Below are 12,884 nucleotides of genomic sequence, written 5' to 3' on the forward strand. Positions count from 1 at the left end.
AACAAACCATATCATGCAAATCATTCGCTCAATGAAAAAAAGCAAATTGCGACTGAAAAAGTAGTTAATTCATTGGGCAGTTGATGCTTGCATTCCTGCTCGCTTTTGCATTGAAATAAATTCCATTGTTCTGAGATTCCCTTAAAGCTAAAGCGTCAATTTCAGAGTAACCGGCTTCTACTGCAATTTCAGATAAAAACTCAATAAAACAAGTCTCTAATATAAGGAAAATGTCTCTACATTTCAGCTGTTTCAAAAACATTGCTCTGCAATTACGATTTTTACTATAGGACGGTTGGGCTCAACAAGAACATTCTGTTTACACTGCCCTGCTTGGGGGATAAATGTCGGGCGAGGGACGTGCAGGACCTCCGGAGGTGGCGGTCGAGACGTGGCAAGTTCGCAAGTTTACACTTCAGTAAAAGGATATATATTCTCTGGATTTTTTCCCGATACCTCTCAAGAATTTCCTTCAACTCTCGTCAATGTAAAAAGGACCAAAGACTGAGCTGATCTCATAAAGCCTGCACTTAGACAGGCAATGCAATTCTGATATTTTTTCCACTAATTGATCTTTTGACCAATCACATCAGAACTTTTCACATCAGATCTTTTTCAGAGCTGATAAGATTGGTCAAAAGACCAATTAGTGAAAGAATATCAGAATTGGGCTGCATGTCTAAATGCAACCATATATAATTATTCTTGCTATTTAAGGTAGCCTACTGATTGGCACACTGATTACAGCTGAGGAAATATCAGTGAATGGGTATGAAAGTTGCTCACTAGCTCAGTTCCCATCCAATTTGCGACAGATTTTCATGCAAATATAATAGATCTACATTTTTTTTAAATTGCATTTCCCAACCAAAGGTGTGTTTCCATCAGATTGGGTGGGTTCGACATTGCAGCCGACTTAAAAGGCGAACTGATCTACAAATCACCTTGCATCATAAATAACTACTCAATATTATTTGTAGATCAGTCAGTCTGTCACAATTTACCCATGATACATCACGGTTTTGATGCTCTCGAACACTGACTTTGTTGTGCGTGATGATGTAGTGGACATAAAAAAATACTTTTGCACTTAAGGATGCACTCAAACTTTTGTATAATTTCAGCCAGTAGTTTTTAAAGTGATGCTCACTGTTTTTTGTGTATTACGTTATCCAATTGTGTACTTTGCCATCCATTTCGTGTGAATTTTGCAATTCGTACGATATCATACATTTTTTGCCATTTGTGTGATATGATGACTATAAGGTTAAAGTGCCGCTGGATATGGTATTGGAGTGCCATTAGGAGGCACTCTTTCCTCTGGTCTAAAAAAAATATCCCAATGTCCCAGGGCAGTGATTGGGTACATTGCCTTGTGTAGGGGGCCGTCTTTCAGATGGGGAGTTAAACAGATGTCTTGACTCTCTGTGGTCACAAAATGTATTGTAAGAGTAGGGGTGTAGGGGTTAACCCCGGTGCATTGACTAAATTCCCAATCTGACACTCATACCATCATAGCCACTTAATCTCCCCAGCTTCCAATTGGCTCATTCCTCCTTTCCCCTGTAATTGTTCCCCAGGTCGTTGCTGTAAATGAGAATGTGTTCTCAGTCAACTTATCTGGTAAAGTAAGGGTAAATTAAAAATGACATCAAGCTTGTGACTCTATAAACTTGTTGGATGCAATTGCTGTTTTGGTTGTGTTTCAGATTATTTTGTGCCCAATTGAAATGAATGATAAGTAATGTATTGTGTCATTTTGGATTAACTTTTATTGTAAATAAGAATATAATATATTTCTAAACAGTTCTACATTAATGTGGATGCTACCATGAATACGGATAGTCCTGAACGAATCGTGAATAAGGATGAGCGAGAAAGTTACAGACGCACAAATATCATACCCCCAAGACATTCTAACCTCTCACCATTACAATAACAGGGGAGGTTAGCATACCCCCAAGACATGCTAACCTCTCACCATTACAATAACAGGGGAGGTTAGCATTTTATATCATACCCCCAAGACGTGCTAACCTCTCACCATTACAATAACAGGGGAGGTTAGCATTTTATATCATACCCCCGAGACATTCTAACCTCTCACCATTACAATAACAGGGGAGGTTAGCATTTTATATCATACCCCCGAGACATTCTAACCTCTCACCATTACAATAACAGGGGGGGTTAGCATTTTATATCATAACCCCCGAGACATGCTAACCTCTCACCATTACAATAACAGGGGAGGTTAGCATTTTATATCATACCCCCAAGACATGCTAACCTCTCACCATTACAATAACAGGGGAGGTATGATATTTGTGCGTCTGTAATGTTTTCACTCATAATTATTCACAATTCATTCAGGATTATCCATAATCATTGTAGCACAGAAGTCTTTAAAAACATTTTATTCTTATTTACAATAAAAGTGACTCCAAAATGTGTGTATCCCGGAGTGCATATTTAAGTTTTAATTTCCCCGAATAAAAAACATGAGCTTAATTCCACTCTACCAATAGTTTTGTCACAAAAACTGTTGGTAGAGTAGTTTACATGCTAGCAAACGACAGCCGCTAGTGAGCGGTATTTACCTATCTTTTGACGATTTCACTATCGTCTGGAAGTAATATGCCCAGCCGGTAATTAATTTGTGTTCCCTGCCGACCAGCTCGTACATAAAACATCCCACATTCGGGCTGCAAAGGCATCGGTTTCCTCCTTAACTTGATTTAATGGGGGGCTGAAAAATACCAATTTTTTAATTTTTTTTAATATGCATACTCTCTTAATAAAACAAGATGTTTCACCACCATGCTAGAGTGGTGAAAGAGAATGCTGCTAGAGAATGCTGCTTCCATTATTTGCTTCCGGAATTCAACCAATCAGGGTTTTTTATACCTGGTCTGATTGTTTCAAAATAAAAGTTGCGCTTACTGAACAAGTAATTTTTCATGACGTATTGGATTGTTGGCATGAACTCGTTTACAGAACATTAATCACAGTTTGAATGCGATAGATAAAGCATTTATGAAGTTAAAACACAATTTAGAATACAATACATGTATTTTTCACCCCAGATACAATATGCAAATAATGTAATGATTGTTTTGTTTACAGATTTCTTAAATTGCATGTTCATAAACTTGTGCAATCTGAAAAGTTTAATTAATAGTCAATAAATAATGAATACCAATAAAAGCATTGGCTCATTAACATCTGCCATAGTCTTGAAATGGGCCCAATCTCAGTGCTTTGACTTTGAGATGTGTTGTTTTAGTTGTGCTTTCACTAACTCTCCTCTCTGTTCTATCCCACTACCCAGGCGCACAGAGCATCTGACTGGCATTGCTTTCTGCCTGGATTCAGCCCACTGTCTCCAGTTATTGATTCAGTGGAACATGTGACCTGTCTTCTCTTCTGTAAATGTCTCACCTTCTTATCCATAATATTGAACTACCACAAGTTACACCTGACGCCAACGGAGATGGTGGCCTCGCGACTAGCTCTTATGAAACTTTGCGGTATTTCGTTTTTTTATGTATTATTTTTTACATTATTAGCTCATGAAATGTTTTGTGTCGTTACATACAGCCGGTAAAAAATATTGTATATCAGAGCGGCGGTAACTTATCAGAACTACCAGCATTACGACCAGGAGTACGACTTCCCATGAAGCAGATCCTTTGTTCGCTCTCCTCAGGGCTATTGAACTGATTCCAGAGGCCGACCCAAAACATTGCCAGTGGAGGACAGGCACTCGGAGCGGCTTGCTGGTTCGACTTAGGAGGCGTGCACACTACCCAACGCTTCCGAGTATATTACTTGCTCAGTCTTTGGATAACAAAGTTGATGAGCTCAGGGCAAGGATTTATTTCCAGAGAGACATCAGGGCCTGTAACATACTTTGTTTCACCGAAACGTGACTCTATCTGTATATTCTGTCAAAATCGGTCCAGCCAGAGGGATTCTCAGTTCATCGCGCAGACAGGAATAAATATCTCACCTGGAAGCAGAAGGGCAGAGGTGTGTGTTTCATGATTTACGACTCATGGTGTAATTGTAGTAACATACAGGAACTCAAGTCTTTCTTTTCATTCAACCTAGAATACCTCACAATCACAATATTATCTCCCAAGAGAATTCTCCTCGGTCATAGCCACGGCCGTTTATATCCCCCCTCAAGCCTATACCACGACGGCTCTTTAAGAACTCGACTGGACTTTATGCAAACTGGAAACCACATATCCTGATGCTGCATTTATTGTAGCTGGGGATTTTAACAAAGCAAATTTGAGAACTAGGCTGCCGAAGTTCTATCAAATCAAATCAAATCAAACTTTATTTGTCACATCCGCCGAATACAACAAGTGTAGATCTTACCATGAACTTCTTACTTACAAGCCCTTAACCAACAGTGCAGTTCAAGAAGACTTAAGAAAATATTTACCAAATAACTAAAGTTTAAAATAAAAAAGGTTATTCATCATTCATAATTAATTAATCATTAACGTTTGCTTCATTCATGTGACCCACCAATACTGGGTCATGCATGTGACAGACCAATACCTCACGAGGCTTCTTCTCTCAAAACTGAGATCTTGAAACTGAGATATCTTTCATTCTCAAAACAAGGCTCTGGGCGTACTGCCAAATTGCAGATACTGATAGTGAGGATTCGTTAAATCAGTCACTTGCATGAACACAGAAATTGGTTATTAGAAAAGCACAAACATAGAACACAGAAATTGGTTATTAGAAAAGCACAAACACAATAATGTCCATCACATTCCCTCCTCTTATCACTCAATCTGTGATAATCATAATTACATTTATTGCAAGCATTTAGATGTTAGATTCTATATCAAAATACGTCATTATAATAAATCATAATAAAGGTCATACTTCTATTAACGGGAGTGAATCTGATTTCATTCATAATCGGCATAATAAAGCTAAAATCTACAATCAAAGTAGTAAGTAATAACTAAACAAAATCAACACTTAAAACCACAGACACTTTCAAACCCTTCATTCTGGGTTGTACAAGCATTCTGGGTTGTACTTGTAAAACCATTGCAGTAGAATGTTTTAACTTAAGACCTTCAATTCATACAGTTATACATATGCTTCATTACACAATTTCATTTATGGTTTCTGGTAATGACATTTCAGATGGAGCTTTTGCTGCGAGTGGCATGTTAATGACAGATCGGCATCTCAATGCATTCTTAGTCTAAATTACTATAAATGTTGCAGTGTACCGATGTCCATAATCAACCTGATACTCCAAATAAACAATTTTGGATAATCCTAAATTAATTACAGGCACGGTTTACCACCCCCCTCTCTCCCAGCACTCATTCTTCTGGCGTTTCAGTTTGTCCTCCCAATGGCACATGTTCAAAGTGGATGGCCCTTGATAATGTCTCTCACGTGCAACTGTCCTTTACAGTCCATTATGTCTTTCTCCAATGTCCTACCAGTACACCAGCAGCAGGAGAGACGTTTGGACGGGATCTCTCTCCATGCTCACTCCACGTGGACTCATGTCGCACTCCTGAGAGAAAAGAAAAGGCATGAGAGAAAAAGGCAGTTGATAGCTTCGACTGGATGCTCTGTACAGATTGCTGGCTCAGACTCAGGTTTCAGGTGGGTTTCAGGTGGTGAAGGACCATAGTAAACGCCATTGTCGCCATTACTTCAGCTCGTTGGGGGGGGGGGGGGGGGGGGTTGAGGTTCACACTGTTCTTGGTCAAATTATCCCTTCCATACAAATTATTCACTGTATGACAAATTAATACTACTACCAATATTATTAATACAGATTTCTAAAACAAATTTCAAAAAGAATAACAACACACAGTTGAAACTATTTTTTTTCTTCTCCAAATTGACTTATACTCCCCTATCATCTTGACGATCTCACTGCAGAGTTACAGGTCAGGGATTTAGAGGGCTAATCTTTAGGGAGAAATCCCAACCATCCAGCAGACCCAATCTGATGAGATTTGTTATTGAAGCAAGACAAAAACAAAGAAAAGAAAACAACCACAGGAATACAACTCTATCACTCGAGGTGGGGATAACTTCAATTCATTTGGAGTAACTGTCAACCATTACCAACATCAATTTATTCCTTTTATAGTCAGGCATGTGAACAAAATCTATTTGCACATTTGGGATCATTGCTGGAGGAAACCTGGCACCATCCCTACGGTGAAGCATGGTGGTGGCAGCATCATGCTGTGCGGATGTTTTTCAGCGGCAGGGACTGGGAGACTAGTCAGGATCGAGAGAAAGATGAACGGAGCAAAGTATAGAGAGATCCTTGATGAAAACCAGCTCAAGAGCGATCAGGACCTCAGACTGAGGTGAAGGTTCACCTTCCAACAGGACAACCCTAAGCACACAGCCAAGACAATGCAAGAGTGGCTTCAGGACAAATCTCTGAATGTCCTTGAGTGGTCCAGCCAGAGTCCTGACACTCTCACACACACATAACCACCATACACTGCTGCTACTATTTATATTTATCCTGCTGCTCAGCCACATTACACCTGATTGTATGCATATACAGTTGAAGTTGGAAGTTTACATACACCTTAGCCAAATACATTTAAACTCCGTTATTCACAATTCCTGACATTTAATCCTAGTAAAAATTCCCTGTCTTAGGTCAGTTAGGATCACCACTTTATTTTAAGAATGTTGTGTCAGAATAATAGTAGAGAGAATGATTTATTTAACCTTTTATTTCTTTCATCACATTCCCAGTGGGTCAGAAGTTTACATACACTCAATTAGTATTTGGTAGTCTTGCATTTAAATTGTTTAACTTGGGTCAAACGTTTCGGGTAGCCTTCCACAAGCTTCCCACAATAAGTTGGGTGAATTTTGGCCCATTCCTCCTGACAGAGCTGGTGTAACTGAGTCAGGTTTGTAGGCCTCCTTGCTCTCAAACTCTTTTTCAGTTCTGCCAACAAATGTTCTATGGGATTGAGGTCAGGGCTTTGTGATGGCCACTCCAATACCTTGAATTTGTTGTCCTTAAGCCATTTTGCCACAACTTTGGAAGTATGCTTGGGGTCATTGTCCATTTGGAAGACCCATTTGCGACCAAGCTTGAACTTCCTGACTGATGTCTTGAGATGTTGCTTCAATATATCCACACAATATTCCTGCCTCATGATGCCATCTATTTTGTGAAGTGCACCAGTCCCTCCTGCAGCAAAGCACCCCCACAACATGATGCTGCCACCCTCGTGCTTCACGGTTGGGATGGTGTTCTTCGGCTTGCAAGCCTCAATCTTTTTCCACCAAACATAACGATGGTCATTATGGCCAAACAGTTCTGTTCTTGTTTCATCAGACCAGAGGACATTTCTCCAAAAAGTATGATCTTTGTCCCCATGTGCAGTTACAAAAGAAGCAGTGGCTTCTTCCTTGCTGAGTGACCTTTCAGGTTAAGTTGATATAGGACTCGTTTTACTGTGGATATAGATACTTTTGTACCCGTTTCCTCAGAACACGTCTCCTTCCTGAGCGATATGACGGCTGCGTGGTCCCATGGTGTTTATACTTGCATACTATTGTTTGAACAGATGAACGTGGTACCTTCAGGGGTTTGGAAATTGCTCCAAAGGATGAACCGGACTTGTGGAGGTCTACCATTTTTTTCTGAGGTCTTGGCCGATTTCTTTTGATTTTCCCATGATGTCAAGCAAAGAGGCACTGAGTTTGAAGGTAGGCCTTGAAATACATCCACAGGTACACCTCCAATTGACTCAAATTATGTCAATTAGCCTATCAGAAGCTTCTAAAGCTATGACGTAATTTTCTGTAATTTTCCAAGCTGTTTAAAAGCACAGTCAATTTAGTGTATGTGAATTTCTGACCCACTGGAATTTTGATATAGTGAATTATAAGTGAAATAATCTGTCTGTAAACAATTGTTGGAAAAATTACTTGTGTCATGCACATAGTAGATGTCCTAACCTACTTGCCAAAACTATAGTTTGTTAACAAGAAATGTGTGGAGTGGTTGAAAAACGAGTTTTAATGACTGCAGCTTAAGTGTATGTAATCTTCCGACTTCAACTGTACCTCATCTATCACCGGTTTTACTACTATCGTTATTGATATTGTTCTTGTACATGATGTATATTATTTTGTTCTTAACTGGCATATACACTCTTTATCTTCTGTTTTTTTTATATTGATACTTTTATATTGACACTTATATTGACTTATATTATATTGATACTACTTCCGGCGCCGACAGAGATGGCCGCCTCGCTTCGCGTTCCTAGGAAACTATGCAGTATTTAGTTTTTTTACGTGTTATTTCTTACATTGGTACCCCAGGTAATCTTAGGTTTCATTACATACAGTCGGGAGGAACTACTGAATATGAGAGCAACGTCAACGTCAACGTCAACCATCATTACGACCAGGAATATGACTCTCCCGAAGCGGATCCTGTGTTTTGCCTTCCACCCAGGACAATGGATCGGATCCCAGCCGGCGACCCTAAACAAAGACGCCGTAAAAGGGGCAAACGAAGCGGTCTTCTGGTCAGGCTCCGGAGACGGGCACATCGCGCACCACTCCCTAGCATACTACTCACCAATGTGCAGTCTCTTGACAACAAGGTTGATGAAATCCGAGCAAGGGTAGCATTCCAGAGAGACATCAGAGACTGTAACGTTCTTTGCTTCACGGAAACATGGCTCACTCGAGAGACGCTAACGGAGTCGGTGCAGCCAGCTGGTTTCTTCACGCATCGCGCCGACAGAAACAAGAATCTTTCTGGTAAGAAGAGGGGCGGGGGGGGTATGCCTTATGATTAAAGATACGTGGTGTGATCATAAAAACATACAGGAACTCAAGTCCTTCTGTTCACCTGACTTAGAATTCCTCACAATCAAATGTCGACCGCATTATCTACCAAGGGAATTCTCTTTGATTATAATCACAGCCGTATATATTCCCCCCCAAGCAGACACATCGATGTCCCTGAACGAACTTTATTTGACTCTGGAAACTGGAAACCACATATCCTGAGGCTGCATTCATTGTAGCTGGGGATTTTAACGAGGCTAATCTGAAAACAAGACTCCCTAAATTCTATCAGCATATCGATTGTGCTACCAGGGCTGGTAAAACCCTGGATCATTGTTATTCTAAGTTCCGCGACGCATATAAGGCCCTCCCCCGCCCTCCTTTCAGAAAAGCTGACCACGACTCCATTTTGTTGCTTCCAGCCTACAGACAGAAACTAAAACAAGAAGCTCCCGCGCTCAGGTCTGTTCAACGCTGGTCCGACCAATCTGATTCCACGCTTCAAGACTGCTTCGATCACGTGGATTGGGATATGTTCCGCATTGCGTTCAACAACAACATTGACGAATACGCTGATTCGGTGAGCGAGTTCATTAGAAAGTGCATCAGCGACGTTATACCCACAGCAACGATTAAAACATTCCCAAACCAGAAACCATGGATTGATGGCAGCATTCGCTCGAAACTGAAAGCGCGAACCACTGCTTTTAACCAGGGCAAGGTGACCGGAAACATGACCGAATACAAACAGTGTAGCTATTCCCTCTGCAAGGCAATCAAACAGGCTAAGTGTCAGTATAGAGACAAAGTAGAGTCGCAATTCAACGGCTCAGACACAAGAAGTATGTGGCAGGGTCTACAGTCAATCACGGATTACAAAAAGAAAACCAGCCCCGTCGCGGACCAGGATGTCTTGCTCCCAGACAGACTAAAAAACTTTTTTGCTCGCTTTGAGGACAATACAGTGCCACTGACACGGCCCGCTACCAAAACCTGCTGGCTCTCCTTCACTGCAGCCGAGGTGAGTAAAACATTTAAACGTGTTAACCCTCGCAAGGCTGCAGGCCCAGACGGCATTCCCAGCCGCGTCCTCAGAGCATGCGCAGACCAGCTGGCTGGTGTGTTTACGGACATATTCAATCAATCCTTATCCCAGTCTGCTGTTCCCACATGCTTCAAGAGGGCCACCATTGTTCCTGTTCCCAAGAAAGCTAAGGTAACTGAGCTAAACGACTACCGCCCCGTAGCACTCACTTCCGTCATCATGAAGTGCTTTGAGAGACTAGTCAAGGACCATATCACCTCCACCCTACCTGACACCCTAGACCCACTCCAATTTGCTTACCGCCCCAATAGGTCCACAGACGACGCAATCGCAACCACACTGCACACTGCCCTAACCCATCTGGACAAGAGGAATACCTATGTGAGAATGCTGTTCATCGACTACAGCTCAGCATTTAACACCATAGTACCCTCCAAACTCGTCATCAAGCTCGAGACCCTAGGTCTCGATCCCGCCCTGTGCAACTGGGTACTGTACTTCCTGACGGGCCGCCCCCAGGTGGTGAGGGTAGGTAACAACATCTCCACCCCGCTGATCCTCAACACTGGGGCCCCACAAGGGTGCGTTCTGAACCCTCTCCTGTACTCCCTGTTCACCCACGACTGCGTGGCCATGCACGCCTCCAACTCAATCATCAAGTTTGCGGACGACACTACAGTGGTAGGCTTGATTACCAACAACAACGAGACGGCCCTCAGGGAGGAGGTGAGGGCCCTCGGAGTGTGGTGTCAGGAAAATAACCTCACACTCAACGTCAACAAAACAAAGAGGATGATTGTGGACTTCAGGAAACAGCAGAGTGAGTACCCCCCTATCCACATCGACGGGACAGTAGTGGAGAGGGTAGTAAGTTTTAAGTTCCTCGGCGTACACATCACGGACAAACTGAATTGGTCCACCCACACAGACAGCGCTGTGAAGAAGGCGCAGCAGCGCCTCTTCAACCTCAGGAGGCTAAAGAAATTCGGCTTGTCACCAAAAGCACTCACAAACTTCTACAGATGCACAATCGAGAGCATCCTGTCGGGCTGTATCAACGCCTGGTACGGCAACTGCTCCGCCCACAACCGTAAGGCTCTCCAGAGGGTAGTGAGGTCTGCACAATGCATCGCCGGGGGCAAACTACCTGCCCTCCAGGACAACTACACCACCCGATGTCACAGGAAGGCCATAAAGATCATCAAGGACAACAACCACCCGAGCCACTGCCTGTTCACCCCACTATTACCCAGAAGGCGAGGTCAGTACAGGTGCATCAAAGCAGGGACCGAGAGACTGAAAAACAGCTTCTATCTCAAGGCCATCAGACTGTTAAACAGCCACCACTAACATTGAGTGGCTGCTGCCAACATACTGACTCAACTCCAGCCACTTTAATAATGGAAATTGATGGAAAAATGTATCACTAGCCACTTTAAACAATGCCACTTAATATAATGTTTACATACCCTACATTACTCATCTCATATGTATATGTATATACTGTACTCTATATCATCTACTGCATCTTGCCATCTGTATGTAATACATATATCACTAGCCACTTTAAACTATGCCACTTTATGTTTATATACCCTACATTACTTATCTCATATGTATATACTGTACTCTATACCATCTACTGCATCTTGCCTATGCCGTTCTGTACCATCACTCATTCATATATCTTTATGTACATATTCTTTATCCCTTTACACTTGTGTGTATAAGGTAGTAGTTGTGGAATTGTTAGGTTAGATTACTCGTTGGTTATTACTGCATTGTCGGAACTAGAAGCACAAGCATTTCGCTACACTCGCATTAACATCTGCTAACCATGTGTATGTGACAAATAAAATTTGATTTGATTTGATTTCCTCTGTTGAGTAAGAACTTGCAAGGAAACATTTAACTGTACTGTTTACACCTGTATCCTGTGCACATGACAAATCAACTTTGATTTGATTTTGTTTTATTTTATATATAGTGTGTTTACCAGTGACAATGTGAGGGATATAGGCCAAAGTCTAGATATTTTTACCTGGAGATTTTCCTTATTGTAGTCCACTAGTTTCACCATTTGTTTATTACACTACCATAATCACTCAGTTTAGCACATGCTAACGATGCCCGAATGGGCTCTCAAGCCATTGTGAAAAAAACTTTCCAGGAGATTTTCTCGTACTTGTCTAGAAGGTGGAATAACAGGTTTATCACATTTCCCATATTTCCCTCAACTGCATTGTAGTATATACCATTTTGAAGCTATGTATCTGTACGTTTATAACTGGTATATAACTAAAATGGAAAATGTAGTCACATATGCGTTTGTAGATAGACTGAGGTGAATAAAGATTACAGAAGCAAAGCTGATAATGGCTAGGGTAATTTTTGCTTGTTGTTTCTGTTTTTCTCCAAATAGCATAGAAATGTATGGAGTCAAATCCTAATCAAAAGTATAACGGGCGCAAGCATCATTGCGTGAGCAAACACGAGTCGAGACAGAAGAGATGTGGTTGAATTAACAGATGACGTGTCCCGCGAGCGCAGGCCAGTGTGGTGCGCGCAAATTACATTTAAAAGCTTGCGAGTGTGACTTTGAGCAGGAAGAATTGAATTGACACACACAGTAAATTAATTTGAGAGCAGAGATTTTTGTTCCCCTGAAGAAATACTTATCAAGACAAAAATTACTACACTCACAAATACGCCGCCTATTTGGATGTCTCCTTTCCCTCTCACACCAATTTTCCAGTTTGCTCTTCAAAATCCATCTTGCAACTGCTCACTAGTATAATATAACAGGGGAAAATTCTAGCCAATCACCATTGCCAGTAGCAGTCTACTGAAATGCAATTGGTCAGGTTTTTGGACCAATCAAGGCTTGACCGCTTTCTAACAGTATTTGACCACTGAAGATGAAAGAGGATGGTGAAAAGTTAATGATGGCTGACAATAAAGAGGTAAGTTTGATAGTTTTTCAGTCGAG

At 41.5% G+C, this 12,884-nt stretch overlaps 1 long non-coding RNA gene across 1 annotated transcript; it reads right to left on the bottom strand.

Moving 5' to 3' along the window:
- Positions 1-4,320: 4,320 nt before the first annotated feature.
- On the bottom strand, positions 4,321-12,678 carry LOC139535364 (uncharacterized). The gene is made up of 2 exons (XR_011667110.1): positions 12,599-12,678; positions 4,321-5,566 (listed from the first exon to the last, which is right to left on the bottom strand). It is a non-coding gene; the product is annotated as an uncharacterized lncRNA (long non-coding RNA).
- Between the last annotated feature and the right edge of the window lie 206 nt (positions 12,679-12,884).

The sequence above is a fragment of the Salvelinus alpinus genome, chromosome 12 (genome assembly GCF_045679555.1).
Source record: "Salvelinus alpinus chromosome 12, SLU_Salpinus.1, whole genome shotgun sequence".
Taxonomy (NCBI): domain Eukaryota; kingdom Metazoa; phylum Chordata; class Actinopteri; order Salmoniformes; family Salmonidae; genus Salvelinus; species Salvelinus alpinus.